Below are 18,856 nucleotides of genomic sequence, written 5' to 3'. Positions count from 1 at the left end.
GGGGAGGGGCGCGGGGGGCGCGCTCGGCCCGGGCGCCCGGCGCGGCCCCCGCCTGCGCGCCCCGGGGAGGGGGGTCCCCGGCGGGTCGCGCGGCCCCGGAGCCCCGGCCTCCGCGCCCCCGCCCCCAGCCAGGGCTTAGGTGAACTTGGGGTGGGGTGAGCGTGCGTGCGTGCGCGTGTGGGCTCGGGGGCGGGGGCGGGGGGCGCGGGCTGGGCGCGCGCTGCTCCCTTCCCCAGTTTGATCCCGGCAACTGGGTTTCCTACTTTAAGGCCGGCTTCGCCCGCCGCCGGGGCTGGGAGGGGGCGATCCTTTCCCATCACTCACATCTTTGTTCATTGTTCGCGGAGTGGAAGGCAGGCGACTTAAAGAGAGGGAGGGAAGGGGGGGTGGAGGGAAAGAGGGGAAAAGAGGGGGAGCGAGAGGAGGGAAGGACGCGCGGCGAGGGGGCAGCGCCCGCGCCCGCGCCCGCGCGCCCGCCCCCGCCCCCGCCCCGGCCCCGGCCCCGGCCCCGGCCCCGGCGGCTCGCGCTGGCCGGTGGAGCCGTGACCCGGCGCGCGGAGGGCGGCCGCGAAAGTGGACATTACCGCTTTAATTAACTTCGAGATGCTCCGGCGGCGGGACCTGGCGTAGCCGTGACGCGCCCGCATAAATCTGCCCGGCCCGGGGCCGCTCCGGGAACTCGGGCAGCGGCCGGCGTCGGCTCCAGCGCGCGCCTCCCAGTCCGGAGCCCATTTGCATAATTGGATTTTTTTTTTTTTTTTTTTTTTTTTTTTTTTTTTTTGTGGCCTCGTCCTTCCTCCCTGAAAGTTGTTTGAAAACCCCGGTGAACGCCGCGACGACCTGCACGCTCCAAAGCGAGTGCCAAGTAAGTGCCCGGCCGTGGCCTCGGCGCGCCCCGAGGGCAGCGCGCACGGCGGCGGGTGAGGGGCCCGGGCTGCGCGCTGCAGGCGGGCCTGGGCTGCGGGCTGCGGGCTGCGGGCTGCGGGCTCCCGGCAGCTCGCACAACTTTTTCTTCTCTGTCTCCCGACTTCCCGGGCCAGGTGAGCTGCTGGGCCGCGCGGGTACCTGCAGCCGGAGTCGGGGGGCTGGGGGGGCGACCTCTGGGGCGCGGCGGAGTTGGGCATCGCGGGCCCCCGCGCGAGGGGTCGGCGCCCGCCGTGCAGGGCAGAGCTGCGGGCGGGCGAGCGGGGCCGCTGCTGCAAGCGCCCGCCGAGGATGCAGCTCGTCGCCAAATGCCTCCCCCATTATCCTAAGGTTTGTGTCTCTGCCTGTGCATGTGTGCGTGTGTGTGAGAGAGAGAGAGACCGAGAGGGATCGGGCTGTGCTTTAAAAAGAAAAGCAGCCAAAACAAGAGCAGGAAGGACTTCTCCCCTGGCTTGCCCCCCCCCAACCCCATTTCCCCAGCATCATTTATTTCTGTTGCTCAAAGGAGAGAGCGCACAGCTTCTTTGCTAGACAGGGTCACCGGGAGGATTGACAGTTCTGTTGGAAATGCCATAAATGCCGTGACCAGAACGTAGCGGCCTTAATAAAATACCAGCCCCCTTGCCTGTCGAGGAAAAGTGGTTTTGCAGTGTCTTAAATTTTATTTAAAAAAAAAAAAAGAAGAAGAAGAAGAAGAATGCGATCGGGTGTCGTTAGTACTATTTACAGCGTTCGGGATCCGGGGGCAAGTCTGAGTAGCTTGGGAGAAGGCTGGAACCCCAGTGCCTGCTCGCCCAGGAACTTGCAAGGGGGCTGGGCCCACCACCCTGCCTAGATAGGGGTAGGGACTCAGCTTCCGGCCTGGGGAGTCACAGGGGGGCGCCCCCGGCAGCCCTCTGGCCTCTGCTTGTGGAGAGCCCAGGGCTTCTGGCTGAAGGCTGCTTTAGTTATGATGTCATTCTGATAGCAGAGTGCAAATGTCTCCTGATTCCACCATTAACCGCCTGGCTGGTTTGCTGGGTAATGATAGCACTGACGTCCAGCGCCTTGACAAACGCAGGCCTGCAGAGCCCTAGGAATTAACTTTTCCCCCCACCGAGGAGGGCACCAGCTGCCAAAAGTCCCACCACTGGGGCCTCTGCCTTTGAACTTTGTCCTGGCTCAGTCCAGACCGTGACATGGATGACGGGGCCCCTGGACCGAGAGACCCCCCCCACCTTCCACCTCCCTGTTGTCCTGTAGTTTGGGAAACTTTGAGAAGGCTTCCGTTTCCGGAACACCTCTAACCGGGCAAAGCTCGAATCCGGTTGCCACGGGGAGGGAGATACTGGATCGCGTGGGTGGCCGGCACCCCAGGTATCTGTGGGGCCGCTGCATGGCAGGGGGGGACTGTGACATCTGCTTCATACCTTCAGTCCCTTAACTGTGACTTTATGTTAATATCCCTGCAAGTAAACCGGATTTAGTGTGGATTTTTAAATAGTGTACAATGATTTAAGATTTCTTTTGATTTACTGTTCAAATGAAATTTGCATAAATGTGATGAAAATGAACTTAACATCTGGGCATATGAAAAAAGGTTAGTACCTCGTATGTCATCTGCAGAGAAAGTCTCTAAAATGCTTTCACCCTAAACTGGGTTCGGGGAGACAGTTCCTGGAGACATAAATGCTAATTATGGAAAACCTGGAGAAAGCGCTTTCGATAAATTTGCATTCTCTTGGACCACTGCTCTGAAAACCCATCTTGTTCTGTGCCTGGAGTGCTTAACTTCTGAGCGGGCTTGAGATCCTCGCAACTCAGCAAGTTAACTGCTGGCTGGGGCTGTCTCCACGGAAGACTTAGGGCAGGCAGCGAGCGACAGTCACGCCGCTGTGGTCCGAGCCGGAGGCCAGTAACCCCCATAATGGGAGAGGACAGGGCGGGTGGCCGGGACGTGCAGCCCTACTAACCACAGTTACCCATGGGGTCCCGAAGGCGGTGCTGAGATGTGGAATCCCTGCCTGCTGAGCCCCAAAAAGCCGAGCGATTAGGCTCTCTACTCTGCCTTAGGTCACCAAAGAAATTTCATCAGCTCAGACCTATAAAATCCCCAAGCCCATTCAAGTGAACTCTGAACTCCCATCTTAGCTTTTGAGCAAGACAAGCTTATCTGTGGCGTAAGGAAATCAGAGTTAAACAGCCTTCCCCAGACGTGGTTGCCTTTTGCTCAAAAGTTGGCTATGAATGGCACAGGTGTTTTTAAAGTGCCTTGAATGGAGGGAAAGAAAGACAGCAGTGATGCTCACGAGAATATGGATGAACTTATTTATTTTTTTTATTTTTTTAGCAGAGGATCATAAAGGAAGAAAGCAAATAGATTTATTTTTCCAGTTTGAATGAGGACAATTATAGCTTTTTAACATCTTTGGATTTAGTGTTTTTAATAAGCCTTTTAAGTAAGCTGAAATATCAGCTTGCATTTTGTTCTCAGTATTATTTAAAGTGAGACCTGACGCAAGTTTAACAGGAGGAGTGAGCTTTGTCGGGGTCCGCTTTGTTCCGCTTTGGTCCGTGCTGAGGACAGGAGTCCCGAAACATCTCCCCCAGAGCCTAGAGCAGGTGAGCGCTCAGCTGTGTGCTGTGTCCAGGGAGGCCTTCGCTTTGGGCTGGAAGGACACCTGTGGTCGGGCGGCCTTCGCGGCCCGAGAAGGCCGGACTGTGAGGTCGAAAAGCAAGGCACGAGTGCACTGGCACCGGACCGACTGCCTTCTGCTAATAAGGACTCATGAGCAGGGGCGTTCTCTGTGAGGCCACACCTGCCCCGCACGCCGGCGTGCCCCCTCCGGGACGGGCCACGGCAGGGATGGGGGGGGGGACAGGGCAAGAAGCAGTCCCAGGGCAAGGTGGGGCTCACCGTGTGCTCTCCGTGGTCGAGTGGTACCTGGTTGGGAGTTGTTGGGAGAGAGGCCTTTTGTCAGGGGGAGGGATTGGTTCCTCGGGTGTAGACTGGGTGGGCCGCCCCCGGGAGCTCAGGGTGCCCTCAGAGGGCGAGCAGCCCAGCTAAGCTAGGGAGTCCTACACGCGGCCACGCTGACGTCCTAGCGGTGGCGATGCTGGTGCGCGTCCGTGTGTGTGCCCGCGCGTGTGTCCTTGTGCGTCCGTGTGTGTGCACGTGCCAGGGAGGGTGTTGCCTGCTTGAAGCACCTGCACCCAGCCCGTCTCCTTTGTGCCCACAGCTGGCCTACTCGGTGCAGGTCAGCGAGTTCGTGAGCGCGTGTGTGCCGTGGAGGGAGGGACAGTCCTTGGGATCCGGACCCCGGGGAATGCAGGCCACGTTCTCGAGGTTCCTCACCCTCTCCCCCTATTGGCATCCCCCCCCCCACCCATGTGTGGGCAGACATGGATGGAAGCCGCCTTGGGACGGCGGGCTACTCCGCAAGCCACCTAGCTTGGGTCCCCGCGTGCCTGGGGTGGGGGTGGGGACCTTCCTGCCCAGTTCATGTCGTCATGACGCGGCCTTCCGTGGACTTCCTGCCGCGGGCCTCCATTGTGCCACGCGGGCTGGCTCTGGTGGCTGCTTGAGGATCCCCCTCCCTCCCCAACTTTCATTTCGAAAAACCATTGTGGATCTTTGGTCTCTGTCTCGTGCTGGAGTGTGGCCACGGCGAAGGACATGGAGTGCTTGGCTTTTCGGGAGGTCAGGTTCATCTGCCTGAAGAGACCAGGTCCGGGGGAGGCCTTTGGTGGCATTTGTTAGACTAACCTGGATGTTGTTTTTCTAGCCCGGGGCTTCTCAGCAGTGGCACCGTGGACGTTGCCCACTTGTGGGAGTCTGTCCTGCGCACTGTTGGACGTTTGGCGGCACCCCTGGCCTCTCCCTAGATGTCAGTACCCCCTCCCGGTTGTGACAATAAAACATGTCACCAGATGTGTCCCCCGCGGGCACGTCAGGCGCATCTCCCAGGCCTTCCATGGGCCAGGTCTTGTCCTGGCCATCTCAGGGAGCGCAGGGAGATTTCACGCTCAGAGGGAGCACGGGCCGGAGGCAGACAGACACGGCAGGAAGTTGAGGCCTGCACCGAACGGGGCAGTCCTACGGGATCCGAGAAGAGGGGGGACGTCAGTAATGGGTGTGGGGTATCTGGAGCGAGCGTGTGGGGCTCAACTCTGTTTTTACACCAGCTGACCCTTCAGAATGGCCCTGTGGGTGAGAGTACCCCGCGGTTCTGGCCCCCCGCTGCCCCCACTGCCATGTGCAAACCAAGAAGAGGAAAGTCACAGCTCTTGGTTTCAGAGTTGAGGCTGGCCACCCTGCTGGCGGGATGAGGATACTGGCTTCTCTGTTGGCTGTTTGCTTGTTTGGAGCACTGACTATGTGCTAGGCATGGGTTCTAACTTCATTACCCGCTTAATCCTTGCAATCTCTCTAGGAGAACAGGCCTGTGTTTGTCCCAAGTTTCAGGAAGGGAAGTCAGGCACAGGGAGGGGAGGGCGGTGGCTCTGGGATTAGAGCCTACCCAGTCGGCCTCCAGAATGGGCATGATTAACCCCTCCACTGCTGCAGAGCATCTCCCCTTCCTGGAGGCACACCCGGTGCAAGAGCCCTGTGATTTCATCACTGACCCAGGAAGCCTATCCACGCACGGCCTTCTGTGGGGCTTGGGGGCGCCCTGGGCAGGCAGGGAGGGTTCCCGTTGGCCAGAGCAAGCCCCCTTTCTTTGAGGGGCAGGGCCCTCCAGGTGGGTGGTGGCAGGGGCGTCCTGCACGTGCTCCGGCGGCATTGAGAGGTGCAGGAAGGAAAAGCAGTTTGTAGGGTTCCCCCCCCCCTACCTACCTGTTCTTACTCTGTAGCTTTACAATGAGAAAATTAAGTGCCATTTTGACACAGGAAAAATGATCACCGTAGGCTTGAGCTGACATTAACCTGCAAGTTTTCTCCCAATGCATTACAGCTTTGATTACCTGCGCCGTGTTTAGCCGGGTCTTTCATTACCGAGGTGGGCTTGCCTCTTGCTTCCCCCTCTCCCTGCTGATTCTTCCGCCCGGATACTCGTCCGCTGGCTCCCCGTGGCTGTGCTCACCTCGCCCGTGCATCGCGGACCCTCAGCCTCCTTCATGATCCTTTAGCTTTTGGTTGTTTTGTTCCCATATGACACACGCGCACGTACTCTTACGGAGGATGAAGTAGCTCTATTTAGGTTGTAAAAGACAACCCATAGGGTCCCTAAAATCGAGATTAATCACAGAAATGCCCATTCAGACTTAATTATAATGATGTTCTCACTTGCACATCTGAGGTTCCCATGTAATTCCCATAGATTTGGATGGGATTTTGGCTCATGGAAGGGCTAGATTGTCGGGCCCTCGGGGGTTTTCTGTAATTCAGTAAACATTTATGCCTGTGGTTTCTGGGCACCTGAGGAGGGGGAGGGTCTGGGGCCCTTCTGGGTAGGTGTGCAGAGGTGGCCAGAGCGCCAGCTCCTGCAGTGGCTGCTGGTGGGCGGGCCTTGCCTCTTGCTAGGCCCTGCCTTCTGCACCTTGGGTGCGTTATCATCTTTAGTTGTTTTAACAACCCACCGAAGGGCATCCGTCAGCAGTTTTGCCAGTGGGCAAGCCAAGGAGTGTGACACTTGTTGCAGCCACAAGGCTCCGGCAAGGCCAAGAGAGAATTTGAAGCCAACAGAATTAGCCCGGGAGCTGGTGCTGTGCACCTTGCTTGCACTCCTGCCTCCCCATGCAACACGCAGCCCAGGCAATGACAAAACCATCCTTTGCAGTCCTCTTAAACTCGCCTTTCATGTGGAAGTTAAAAATGTACACTGGAACCTGCCACTTGGAGACCATATGCATTGTTGTAAATTTGTTTTCAAGAGGAAGAAAATATTTGGAAACTGTACCAGCTAAACTACCAACTATAGAGAAGCAAACAGATCCCAGAACACATAGATATTATGTATAAAATGTAATCTCTTTGAATAGCTCGATTATTTAATTTTACCTTTCAAAATATGTAAAAACGTGTATTCCTTATTGGATGGAGAAAAAAGTGGCACATGCTTTTTTTTTTTTTTTTTGTTCTTTTAAAAAAAAATCTAATTCTCTTTTAAAATCTATTAAAGTCAAGTCAGGCAAAGCCTTCCAAATTATTACAGAAAGGCTGTCATTTCTGTGAAGCCTATTGAAGGGGGTGGGACATCTTATTGAAATTACAGCTAAAGTGCTTTAATTATTTTGCTTCCTCGGCCAGGGCTTCCAGTTTGGGGGTTGTAATCTGTTGATGCCAAGTGGCTATTGCAGCAGCCTTGAATCTGCACCGAGCAGAGAGCATCTCACTGATGAAACCTGGCTGGATGTGCTAATTAAACTCAGTGCAGGGTTCTTGCCGTATCTGAGAAACTTTATGCACAAATGTTTCCACCCCAAAGAGGGTCAGGGCCGGTGGGTGGCAACCGGGCTCCAATAGCCCGGGAGGATCAAAAGGTGGAAAAGTGTAGTGTGGGAACGCGGGGAGGGAGCCCACAGCCGCGGGCCCACATGAAAGGCCTTAATCTGCAGGCCGCCTGCGGCCCAGGGCTCCTCGGAGGGTGGCGGCCGCCCGGCCCTGCCCGCCACCCCGGACTTGCACTTGGAGCTCCGAGCCCTTGGGAGGCAGGCGGGCCTGGAGCTCGCGCGGACCTCGGATGCTCCGTTCCTTAAGCAAAACGCCAGACACTCTGTCTGCAGTTCTTTTCTGAGATCATTGACTTGACAACTTAATATCTGTTTTCTTGTGTTTTTTTTTTTTTGTTCTGTTTTGTTTCAGTGTGTTCCCCCCCCCCCCCCCCCGCTATTTCTTTTCAGCTGTGTCACCCTTTGCACACGCATTCTGGAAGTATGTTGGAAGAGGTTTTGTTAAAGTTTGCTGGCGGCGCGGAGCAGGGGGTGGGGGGGGGGTGGTGCACGGGAATTTAGTTGCATTTAAGATTCTCATCTAGCGTATTTCGGAGGCAGGAGAAATTCAGACAAGATGATGCAAACCTGCGCATCATCTGCAAATGTGTTGATGAAGGCTGTGAGCTAGCGGTGTCCCCTTTAGTAACTGCTGCCACCCCAAGGAAGACACTGTGGCTTACTAAGTGCAAGTGCGTGACAAGTGATGGACTCATCCAGGGTCTGGTCATCTGATAGGCATTTCCCATGACAGTGTTTCTGTGACGTAGTAGGTGGTGATACGGCCTGTCTTTTGGGGGATGTGGACGCTGTGCCTGTGGGTATGTTTACCCTCTGCTGATGACCGTCTGGTGAGGTCAAGTCATATATTCCTGATATTCGAGTCTGGACTATTTGCCAAGCCTTCCCAGAAGCACCGGCTGCATTTTGACATAAATGCCCTTTTAGCCCAAGCATACCAGCCACTTCAGCCTCACGTTCCCCCTCACAGCTCGAAAGGTTGAGGGGAGCTAGACCCGCGTGTGAGCCGATGTGGTGGTTTTTCCCAGGCACCGCTCTCTCTGCCTGCATTCAGGAGCCCGGCTGCTCAGGTGAAGAATACCAGGCCCACGTGTGGATCTTGGGGACGACGTGGGGGTAGGGGGGTCGCTGTTATGAAAACTTTCTCTCCCTTTGCATGAAAATATTGCTGAGATGGAAATCATGTAATTCTTGTGTGTGATCTCCAAATACCACCTTCAATAAAATAATTTGTTCATTGATCTAAAGAATGAGTGGTTTCCAGCTGCTTCATTGCTCAGGACAGACTTCCCCGTTGGAATCTGCCTCTGCGACTCCCCTCTGGTGGAGGTTGGCCTCCCGTGGAGGACATTGTGAAGAGGCCAGGTGGCCTGGGGGGGGGGACTGGGGGCCCGAGCCCTCATTTCTCTGGGACTCAGAGGGCGGAGCAGGTTCCAGTGCAAAATTCTGATATGGTAATTTGCGCTTGCCCCTCATCTTCATCTCAGGGCAGGCAGGTGGAATGGTTGCTGTACTGGGGAGCCAAGGCCACCGTCCTGTCATTAAATCTCTATCCTCAGCCGCCCGTTAACCCTTAGATTAACTGAAGGAAACTCTGTGCATTTTTCCACTTCCCCTGCCATTGCTTCTGAGGGAGGAGAGTCTAAAGAGGGAATTCTTTATGTGCTAATTAAATGTTTTTGCCAGAGTTACACTGTACATGCGTTGCTTGATACATCAATATCTATAGGTTAGTTTTTTTTTTTTTTGCATAATTTAATTTTAAGAGGTGCTCCCATCCTCATCCCGTGATTAAGATGTTTATTTCATTGAGCTGGAAACATCAAGTCTGTAAATGAGGAAGAGCTGGGAGCATTTTTTTTTGTTTGTTGGTTTTGTCTTTCCGGCAGTGTGGCACAGTGATAAAGAGCTCACCAGTCAAGTGGGGCCGGGTTCGACACCCACTCCGGCACGTACCAGCTACCTGCGAGCGGGACATTTCTATCCTTAAACCTCGGTTTTCTCGTCAGGAGAATTGGAATAATTCTTCCTAATTGAGTCATCAGGATTAAAAGAGAAAATGATTAATTAATGAGTCCAGAGACCAGCTATTCAGCCAGTGGCCGGCTACTGTTAGTGCTTGTTTCGTACGTTTTGCTAAATATTTTAGAAATCGAAACCCCACCAGAAACTGTGGGCGTCAGTCACGTGCATAGCCCAGCGGAGAAGTGTCTTTCCTCCTTTGTTTCCCTGGCTGGCCTTTGGAGTTATTTACCCAGGGATCAATACGTATCAGCTGATTGATTTCCTATAGGTTTCAGAAGATGCGTTTTAAAGGGTCAGCTGAGTTCATGGAGAGGTGCGGGGTGGGGGTGGGGTGTAGGTCTTCACTAAACAAACATTCTCACTCCAATCCATGAGGTGTTAGCACCCTGTTTCCAGGCTACGCACACGCACACGCACACGCACACATATGTGTGCACACACGCCCCTAGGGTTGCCGGGAATGTGATGGGCACATCCTTTACCTGGATCAAAGCCAAAGATCCCCAAGGAAGCCTTGTCATCCATCCATCCATCCATCCATCCATCCATCCATCCATCCATCCACTTCATTCTTTTAAAAAGCATGTATTAAGTGCATTGCGTGTCTTAAGCAAGCTGGGTGCTGTGCACAAGAGCAGAATCACTTTGGAGCTGTTGCATCAGGATAAAAGTGGAGGCGGAAGCAGTGATGATGTTTCTTAGGTTCCAGGTTCTGGATTAAGCACAAACACAGAGACACACATGTGTGTACCTATATGTACAGACACCTATATGTGCGTGTGTTAGAGACCCCCCCTAATTTGCATCTAGGCATAGAATCACATGATTTCCAGGGAGCCTAATGCTTAAGCACGGACTACAACATTGGGTTGAACTTGTGGCCATTGCATTCAAGAGGGGAAATATCAGAGAGGGAGACAGAACACGAGAGACTCCTAACTCTGGGAAACGAACTAGGGGTGGGGGAAGGGGAGGAGGGCGGGGGGTGGGGGTGACTGGGTGACGGGCACTGGGGGGGCCACTTGATGGGATGAGCACTGGGTGTTATTCTATATGTTGGCAAATTGAACACCAATAAAACAATAAATTTATATTTAAAAAAAAACGAGGGGTCACCCACGAGAGAGGTGGGGAGTGGAACGTAACTCCTTTACTTTTTCCCACAGGGGAAAAGGTGGAATTTGGATTGACTTTCGCCTCCCTGGAAGGGATCCCAAGTCTGTGACAACAGGAACATGCCAGCCATCCTTAGAAAGTAAAGAATACCCGAGTGATGTTATATTAAGAAGCAAGATCCCATCTTCCTGGGGGAACTCTGAAACCCAGACCGGGTCCTAGCATTTATCAAGTGCTTATTACATAGGTGACCTTGGCTCTAGAATACAAGATATCATTTAGTTTCATCCTTCCAGCATCATTTAGTTTCCCCTTCATCATTTGGTTTTTTAAGTGATTAAGTAAATTTCAATAAATAAACATCTTCTGCCTTAGGATGGAGACAGGGAGGCCTACCATGGGGGCGACTTGCCCAGGGCCACGCGGTTGGTCCGTGGCGACGCTGGGTTCTCCAGAGGGCGCCTGTGCCTGTCGCGTGTGGGCTGCGTGTGCCCTTTGGATGGGGGCTCTTGGCACCTGGCCTGGACCTCCTCTGGAGAAAATCAAGGCTCACGAGACGGACTTCTTCTAGTTGCAATGATACCATACTCAGTCCTGGCCCCTGAAGGGTGAGATTTGTTTTGATCATTTCTGAGCATAGGAATCCTGTCGTCTTGAGGTGGAGGAGTCGATGGTGGGAGCAGAGCCCTCGGGGACTGGTATCCAATGGCTCTTGGGTCTTCAGGTCCCTCGGTGGTGTCACCACGCTCTGCTGTCCATCCCCTCAGGCCCGTTCATCCTGCAGATACCCCCTGTGCTAGGTGCTGGGGACCTGACACGCGTGGTTACTGACTTGAGAGACGCAAGTATGCTCCCCACTTCAACGGTTACCCTGAAGACTGTGCAGGAAGAGGACGGGGAGGCGGGCTCCTTATCAGTTGGGTGGCCAGTGGTGTTCTTAGAGGACCAAGGGTGAGAAGGGGCCGGCAAAGCCAAAGGGTGGAGAGAATTTCCCGGCAGAGGGAACAGCAGGTGCAATATCCCTAAGCTTAGACAGATGTGGGTGGCTTGAGAAGAAAAGGGAAGTCCTGGGTGGCTGGAGCCGGGTGTGCACGGCTCTCCGGAGAACGTGCCGTGGAGGAGAAGTCTTCCAGTTGGGCTGGTCTCCCAGTCTCCTGTGAGCACAGCCTGCTGAGGGGCCCCTGCTGCTGGGGGCGGTGGAGGGGGGGTGTCCACTGGCTGCTGTGGCTTCTCTGCCATCCGAAGCCAACATCCTCCTTCCAAGCGGCCCCCCTTGCGGCCTTCCATCCATTCTTCTATATGGATCATTCATTCATTCATTCATTCTACCAATATCCGCTGAGCTCCGACTCCGTGCCAGGCACGTAGAACAGCCAGAAAATAAAGTTGGCCGCCAAGCTAAGGAATCATCCCGCACTCTCCCCTTCCGGCTTCTGCTGAGATTCGCAAGAGGTGTTTTGGTGCCCGGCTCCCCTCCGCCCCCTCCTTGCCCCCACCTCAGCTTTCGGGGTGTCCGCTCACTCGCTACACCGAGCTGTTGTACTGAGTCTGGTTATCCCGGCCTGTGCTTCGTGCCCTCAGGGGTGGGGGGCACATCCTGGGTTTGGCATCAGCAGCTCAAAGTTCCTGTTCCCGTGCGTGGCTGCGGGAGTCTGATGCACCCCCTTCCACCTGTCGGCTGAGCTCTGTGCCTCCCTTGGCCAGGTGGCAGGTGGCGCGTGGAGTGCTGAGTGCGGGATGAGGAGGACACACTCCGGGGCGGGACCCCTGCCCCCACAGGGACCCCTTGGGTTTGTATTTGATTCAGGTGTCCTGGCCCGTGGAGGAGGGTCTCCTGGCCCAGCTCTTCCCGGGCGTCCTGAACGTCTTCCCCTTTCAGGAGGGGGGACAGGTGGGCAGGAAAACTAGATGCTTGCTTCTGTCACCTGTGGGTCCAGAGAAGACTCCTGCTGTTGGGCTCCCAAGTACGCATTCGCATCTCACGCCTGGCCCTTTGGGTTCCTTACTTACATGATCACAATGGCAACATTTTAGTTTAGTTTAATTTAAAAATTTGGTGGAAAAGGAAGTGTGTCCTGGCTCTTTGGATACTGAACTTTTTTTTTTTTTTTCCCCCTTCATCATTTGGTTTTAAGTGATTAAGTAAATTTCATTAAATAACAGTAAACATTCCAGATAGTCTTGCATATATATCGTATTTCACATCATTGTAACTTCGACGTAAAATATTAAAATGTAAATGACTCAGTAGAAAAATTATGGAAACAAATGCGTGACTTTTATTACACTTTCAGAAAAGTTGCTTAAATATTTGCCCGTCCTTAACCAAGATCTGTCAGGAATCAAGAGAGCAAGGGTTTATGGGCGCCACAAAAAACAATCCTTTGGAATAGAGGAACAGAACTTGGTAAACAGTGTGTCCCCAAATTTTACCTGTTCAATTCTAAATCTGTGTTGGCTGTTGTCAGCTCGTCAATTTGATTATTGTCAAGTAAGCTATATAAGCATGAATATAATTATTTTAATTTCTAAGCTTTAGTTGGAATGATATTTTTACCCAAGTATATAAATATAGATCTAAATTTATATATTTTATGGAATTTGAACCAACAATTTTTTTCCTTTCTTTTTAAGAAATATTTCAGTCTATAGTAAAAATTGTCTGGGAAGCATTTGGTATTTTATTTTAGTCTCTATCACGACTTTCCATGTGATTGTTCTATATTAATCTTGAAAAAGTGACATGAGATTCCTTTTCCATAACAAATAGAAAATAATGGAATAATAACAAATGATAACTCTAATGGGAAAAATTATATTTTTCTCCAACTAAGAGAAGAGTATCAACAATAGGTAGGATAAAATAAAATCAATATTTTGACAGTGCTCTATTATGTCTGGCTCATTAATTTGGAGAAAACTTCTCTCTTCAATCCTAAATCACCAAGTGTCAACAAATAGTAGTTTTAACATCTACTCTCATTCCAGCGCCGTTAATGCTTTGCAAGTTATTTTTGGAGGAAAATGATTTTTGATTCTGCAGATGTATAGAGATTGCATTGTGTAGGTTTTTGTTTTAGGGAACAATGAAAAAGTTTTGCCGTGCAATTTGTATTCAAGAGATTGTTCATTGCAAATTCCAGTTGGGCACAATACTATATGGTTTTTCATATAAATGAATATATATGTGTGCATATGAATGTATATGCATATATGTGTATATGTGTATGTGTGTGTATATATATATTTTTAAAATATTTTATTTATTCATGAGAGGTGCAGAGAGAGAGGCAGAGACACAGGCAGAGGGAGAAGCAGGCTTCCTGTGGGGAGCCCGATGCGGGACTCGATCCCGGGTCTCCAGGATCAGGCCCTGGGCCGAAGGCAGATGTTCAACAACTGAAACATACGTAGGTGCCCCTACGTATGTGTATGTGTGTGTGTCTATATATATCTATATACACACACACATATATATATTTATATACACATATACGTATATGCACACACGTATATTTACATATATGTATATAGAGCCTGCTTTATCTCATGCACACACACACACACACACACACACACACACCCTTAATGACCAGGTTCATTCATGTTTACTAATTTCACCAAAAGTTTCACTTAGCTTCCTCTTCTTTTAGAGGAATTGAGAGTTTCTGATTCCGGAGTACCGATTGTCGGTTGATTAAGGTCAATGCTGGCACTTATGCAGGCTCCTATTGACTGGGGCCACGTGATGTGAGTGATTGATCTGCCTTAGACACAGGATCGCTAATTTCCCATTGTAACGGTCCTTTCTACCTATCCCGTCCTTCATCACCCCGCGTTCTTCATATAGTATTTAAGCATGCGCCATCCCCCCGCCCCCCCGCCCCCCCGCCCCCGGGACAGCAATGCAGAATTAGGGCTCACACTTGTGCAAAAAGTATTTGTATCACCGCTGCCTGTCCTCCTTTGTTTTGCAGAGATCACAAAAGCCTGGGATTTAGAATAGCAGATAATAACATACAGTGCATATTATTGATGCTGCTTTAATTGTCTTATTGACAACTCACTTGAACTTGGAGAAGCATGCTAATATTTATCATCCTGTGAACTCATGTGCATTTTCTCGACTAAAGCCATAATTACAGAAGAATTTCAAAACTCGATGTCTGCCTGCAGCTGCCTCACCTTTCCTCTGTTTGGACAAAGGCTTCTAGGCTGCTGCATCATGGGAGAGCGTCGGCCAGCTCTCTGCGAGTTGCCCCTTGCGGTGTCCTCTGGATGCTTCTCCCCCTGGGGGTGAGCTGGCTAGTTAACAGCTTGACCGGCACCTGGCCAGGGAATGGGGCAGAGGTGTGACCCACCTGAGCCAAGAGGGCAGTGCCATCCGGCCTTGGGCCACCCGGAGGTTTCGTTTGCTTGTTCGAAGAGGCAGGTGTTTTTCTTCTGGGAAATGCCAGTGTGGAGAAGAGTAGATTTAGAATAGGCTGAAGCTAGGGTTGAGGCCACTGTGCTGCCCAGGAGGCAAACATCCCCTGGAGGAGGGTTCCCATCAGCTCAGGCTGGTGGATGGAGCCACCACGGTCTAAGCCTGTCGGCCTTGCTGTCCACCCCCCCCCCCACCGTCCCACTCTCCTGCCGCTTGTCCCCCTCTTGCCCAGTAGGAGCCTGAGGAAGTGCCTCTTCTGCGCCCCTGCCTTCGCTCAGTGCCTTGGATGTCGCTGTCCTGGAGCCCTCTGGTCCGTGCCCCTCCCTGGCCTCTTCCACTCATTCCTCGGGTCTCACTCAAATAAATGCCAGCTCTTTAGAGAGGCCCTTGCTGGCCTCTGTCCTCCTCTGCCCTCCCCTGGTCACCTCCTATCTCGTTGTCCTGTTTTATTTCCTTCCTGGGATTTGTCTTTATTGGTCTCACTGATGGTTACCCCGTGTGCCTGGTTGACCTCCACCGGAACTCCACTCCCTCGGGCCGGGACCCTGGTGGCCTCCTGGAGGTCTCCACTGCCGGCACCTACAACAGCAACTTGCAATGGCAGCAAATTAATAAATATATATTTTTAAAGGATGTTACCTTTTTTTTAAAAAAAACCATTTGAGGGAAATAGCGCGAGAGAGCACGATGGGGGAGGAGGGGAAGCAGCAGGCTCTCGGCGGAGCAGGCGGGGCTCCATCCCGGGACCCTGGGGCCGCGGCCTGAGCCCCCGGCAGGCGCTTACCCGACGGAGCCCCCGCAGGTGCCCCAGAATGCTACTTTTCTAAAGAAAAATATGGATTTGGGACGTTGACCTTGACCGTTGGAGAACAGTGTTGTGTCACGCAATGAACTGTCCCGTGACACCTCCTTTGTTCCTTGCGGGAGACGGAAGCCGCAGCTGCGGCCCGCGTGGGGCTCCGAGAGGTGGTCCCGCCGTCTGGGAGGTCACAGGGACAGTGGTCTCGGTGCAGACGACACGTTGTGCTGGCGCCAGGTGCTCCTCCCGTGTGGGGACACTGCTGGGTCAGAGGTACCGCGGAGGCCGCTTCCCTGCCCGCCCCCCAGGCTGGCCCCGCGCCGGCCCCTCCCTTGACATCAGCACATCGGGCACGCAGAGGTCGCGTGGGGCTCCTTGTCACTGCTGAGAGCCAGCTGCGTGGGGCCCTGATTAGCCGGCAGAGCGGTTAGCGGCTCTGCAGCTCTCGAGGGGGTCCCCGGGCGGAGGAGCCGCGGCGCCCGGAGGAGGCGCCGTCTTGACTCCCTGATTGGGGAGGCGCGCGTCGGGGTGATGAGCGAGGTGGAGCAACCCCACCGGCTTCAACGAGACACTCGAATCACAGAGGATGATTGCAGAAGGGGAGAAAGGACTTTGCGCCGTGTCGCCTCCTGTTGCCCCAGTGACTGCCGTCTTGGGGCGCTTGGAAACTCGGGGGCCCTTCCAAGAGTCTCTCTTCCGAGGCCTCCGAGGTGCTCGCCCTCTTCCTCCGCCCCTGCAGTCGCAGCCCCCACGGGCCCTTCCGGAAGGGCGACCCTGTCTCGATGGCCCCGTCTGTCCCACGCGGTCTTCTGCGTGCCGTCCTTCCCGTGGCCCTCGTTCCTGTTCCCCGTGCGCTGAACGCAAGCGTGGGTTTGCGGCGGGCCTCTCCACGGCTAGACGGCGGGCGGCCCGCGGGCAGGGTCTTCCCTCTGCCCCGCAGGTGTCAGGGCCCGCTGGCCCCTCTCTCTCCATCCCTGCCCCGCAGGGAGTAGGCGCCCGGGGAGGGTGGCGGGGCCTTAATAACTGATTGAAGAGGATTAGGAACCTGGGTCTCCCGAAAAGATCCCGAATGACCCCCCCGGGAATTGCCGATGACGTATACAGACCTCTGGACCAAAACCACTTGCGATCTGGTTGGTTGCTTTTCTTTTTTTCTTTTCGTTTCACCGAGTACACACTTCTGCTAATTCTATTTTAAAGACCATTGGACTCTCTCTGCCGGGGGGGACTTGAAACCACCAGTACTCAAAGCCAGGACGTTTCGGGAGTGCAGCCCTCATCGCGAATGAGTACCTGGATCACGTAAAGGAAGAAATCCCTTGGTGTTCTCCTTCTAGACGATGACCTGTTGTTTCTTGGGGGCCTCTGATTAAAGAGGGGAGTCCCACCTCCCGATAGGAGACGGCTGGAAGCTGGCTCTTCTGGTTTCCCATCAGGGCTTTGGCACTGGCTTGCTCGTGTGTGCCTCACCACCGTCCTCCTCCAGTGTCCCGTTCAGCCGCCGTGTTTCAACTCCTTGTGCAAATGCAAATAAAATATATGAGGCCCCCGGGTGCCTCCTTGGCAGGTGCGTGCACACTTCAAAGTCAGACGTGGGGTGGAGGCACAACTCTGTGTCCCCGGCCCTTGCTTGGTTATCACTTGGGCTGAGTCTGTTTTCCTGTCCGTCCAATGGGGACGCTGTGCTTGACCAACGGCCCTCAAACTACGGTCGACGAAGGAATCGTTTGGGAGGCTTGATAGACATCCCGATTTTGGGGCCCTCCCTCTGAGAATCCGGTTTAGCACGTGGCGCTGCTGCCCGGGGACCCCAGCTGGTCCAGGTGACCTTTTCCAGTCCTGCCATCACAGTTTATGAAATGCAGCTGGGCAGGCAGTTAAACATCAGCACACCTTATCTCTTGTCTACGTGGTTTTCTCCAGGTTGTCCTGATTTGGCAACATTTTGCAAAAATCAGAGTATCCCTGGCTACAGTCACAGAAGCGATTCCAGATACTTATCCTCCCGAGAAGCTGTGCCTTTCAGGGCAGAGAACCCCATTCTGGGCAACAGAAGTTCTACAAATCCTTCATCTGCCTTCAGTCCTTGAAGCTTTTTTTTTTTTTTTTAATTTTTAAAAATTTTTTAAAATCTGGTGCCCCACTCATCAAAACTGGGCAGAATGGACCTGGCCCTGTTCATGCAAGAGCCACGTGTGGCGTGATGGTGGGATCTTCCCATTTGACTTTCAACCAACTGGAAAATAGTAAAAGACGGAATCCCACAATACAAAACAGCCTCCGCTGTGATTTTGAGAATGTGTAGCTTCAAACAAAACTAAACAAAATGAAAAAAAAAAATGATGATTAAAAAAAAAAAACAAAAGCAAAAACCCACAAACCTACACAGCTTGGGGGGCGAAAGTCTAGGTGGTGGAGTTGGAGAAGGGTTGTGGACAGGACTAACCGCCGCGAGCACGTATGATTGGAAAGAGGTTCTGGCCTGGCATCTCCCCCGCTGCTCGTTCCGCGTGGGTTACAAACACTCTTTATAAAACTCCCTCGTGGAGCGAGTGGGGCGAGACGGTAGCCACCGTGTTCTCGATGCGCCTGGTTTCCGGCCCGTGGTCCTGAGAAGCTGTGATTTCTGACGCCCGTAAAGGTTCATCCTTTAAGGAAGACTCTTGAGTAAACGGATGTCTAGTCCTTTTGCTTTTTAATGACCCCTCTCCCCTAGAAGTTCCATGACATGAAGCAGGAAGGTCGAATCATCACCAGGCACAGATTTCAGATCAAATAAAGGAACTCAATTTGCTGCCAAATGTGGGTTTAACCTCTCCCAGATCTTTGGTTCTGCATAATTAATGTATCGCTCAGCATTTGACTTTTGTGCTTTTCATACAGATTTGATCTTAAAGGATGCTCCGGGTCCTGCGCTCACAAAAGCACATTCAACTTACCTTGTGGGTTTTTCACTTGGGTTGGGGGGATGCCCTTGCCTGAGTTTTCCTGAAAGGGATGCGCTGTGTGGGCCAAACACCCTTCTCCTTTCAACTCTTCAGCAAACACTGCTTCAGTGCCTAGCGCCGCGCTTCCACAGGCTTGGAGGTGGATGCCGGAGGACGGCTGCGGCGCTGAGAGCAGTTCCAGTCCTG

General features: G+C 53.1%; 1 protein-coding gene across 2 annotated transcripts in view; it reads left to right on the top strand.

Moving 5' to 3' along the window:
- Positions 1-780: 780 nt before the first annotated feature.
- Positions 781-18,856, top strand: part of ZNF536 (zinc finger protein 536) — a 424,016-nt gene continuing 405,940 nt past the window's right edge. For both annotated transcript variants that reach the window (XM_041732391.1, XM_041732407.1), the window contains exon 1: positions 781-865. The gene's annotated coding sequence lies outside the window, so the exon portion shown is untranslated. The remainder of the gene's footprint in view (positions 866-18,856) is intronic.

The sequence above is a fragment of the Vulpes lagopus genome, chromosome 2, assembly GCF_018345385.1.
Source record: "Vulpes lagopus strain Blue_001 chromosome 2, ASM1834538v1, whole genome shotgun sequence".
NCBI classification, from domain to species: domain Eukaryota; kingdom Metazoa; phylum Chordata; class Mammalia; order Carnivora; family Canidae; genus Vulpes; species Vulpes lagopus.
This window is presented reverse-complemented; position numbering and strand designations above follow the sequence as displayed.